Raw genomic sequence first — 1,930 nt, forward strand, 5'->3', positions numbered from 1 at the left:
CCTCTCCTCCATCCAGGGGTCGCTCTCTCCGGCCGTTGCTGGGCTTGTTGTCTTCGCCAAGACGTCCCACGAGGCATGGACTATTCTTGAGCGCTCGTTTGCGGCACAGTCGCAGGCTCGTGTATCTGGGCTCCGTCGCCAACTTGGGGAGTGTCAGAAGCTTGACTCCACCGCCACTGAGTTCTACAACAAAGTCAAGAGTCTCGCCGACACGCTGGCCTCCATTGGACAGCCCCTCACCGACTCCGAGTTCAACTCGTTTATTGTCAATGGTCTTGATGAGGAGTATGACGCCCTAGTCGAGATCATCAATGAGAGGGGCAACTCCACGCCCATGCCAGCACACGAGGTCTTTTCACGCCTCCTGCTTACTGAGCAATGAGTCGAGACGCGCCGATCCAGGGGCAACGGCGCCCTCTCGGCAAACGCCGCCACCAAGGGTGGTCGCTCCTTTGCTTCATCCAGGGCTTCTTCGGGGCAGTCACCACCACCCGCCTCGGCCCCTCCTCCTACTGCGACTCTACCAGGGGCTGGCGGTCCACGTGTGTGCCAGCTTTGTGGTCGCGATGGGCACTGGGCCTCGAAGTATCACAAGCGCTTCCAGCGGGGTTTTCTTGGTCTTGGCAATGACGGAAAGGATACACGCAACTTTGCTCGTCAGGTCGCCATGGCTGATCGTCCGCCGCCGCAGAAGCCACAGGGACACACTCAGTCCTACTCCATTGATCCCCACTGGTACATGGACTCTGGGGCGACAGAGCACCTGACCAGTGAGATGGGGAAGCTTCACACTCGTGAACCCTACCATGGCTCCGACAAGATCCACACCGCCAATGGAGCAGGTATGCACATCTCTCATTTGGTCAAGCATCACTTCTCACTAGACATGCCAATAGGAGTCTTCAACTTCGCAATGTTCTTCGAGTTCCATCTGTGACACGTAATCTTCTTTCAGTTCCTAAACTCACTCGTGATAATAATGTGCTTTGTGAATTTCATCCTTTTGATCTTTTTATTAAGGATCGGGGCACGAGGGACATTCTTCTTAGTGGGCGGCTCTGCCAAGGTCTCTATCGTCTGGAGCATCCTGGCGTCGCTCGCGTCTTCAGTGGAGTTCGGGTATCTCCGTCACAGTGGCATGCTTGTCTTGGTCACCCGGCCACACCTATTGTTCGGCATGTTTTGCGTCGTCATGAGCTTCCTAGTGTGTCTAGTAATAAAGATGTAGCAGTGTGTGATGCTTGTCAGCAGGGGAAGAGTCATCAACTTCCTTTTTCGGAGTCCAGTCGTGAGGTGAAACATCCTTTAGAACTTGTGTTTTCAGATGTATGGGGTCCTGCTCAGACTTCTGTTAGTGGTCATAATTATTATATCAGTTTTGTTGATGCTTACAGCCGCTTTACCTGGCTTTATCTTATCAAACGTAAATCTGATGTGTTTGACATTTTTGTTCAGTTCCAAAAACATGTTGAACGCCTTCTCAAGCACAAAATTGTTCATGTTCAGTCGGACTGGGGTGGCGAGTATCGCAACCTCAACTCCTTCTTTCAGTCACTTGGGATCACTCACCGTTTAGCATGTCCACATACACATCAGCAGAATGGTTCAGTAGAACGTAAGCATCGTCACATTGTTGAAGCTGGTCTGACTCTTTTGGCCCATGCATCTGTTCCGTTTCGTTTTTGGAGTGATGCTTTCACCACTGCATGTTTTCTCATCAATCGTACTCCCACTCGTGTTTTGAATATGAAGACTCCCATTGAAGTTCTCCTTAATGAACAACCGGACTACACCTTTTTCAAGGTGTTTGGGTGTGCTTGCTGGCCCCATCTCCGTCCATATAACAAGCGTAAGCTCGAGTTTCGTTCCAAGAAGTGTGTTTTTCTTGGTTATAGCTCTCTTCATAAAGGATACAAATGTCTTCATGTTC

The sequence above is a fragment of the Triticum aestivum genome, chromosome 3B (assembly GCF_018294505.1).
Source record: "Triticum aestivum cultivar Chinese Spring chromosome 3B, IWGSC CS RefSeq v2.1, whole genome shotgun sequence".
NCBI lineage: Eukaryota > Viridiplantae > Streptophyta > Magnoliopsida > Poales > Poaceae > Triticum > Triticum aestivum.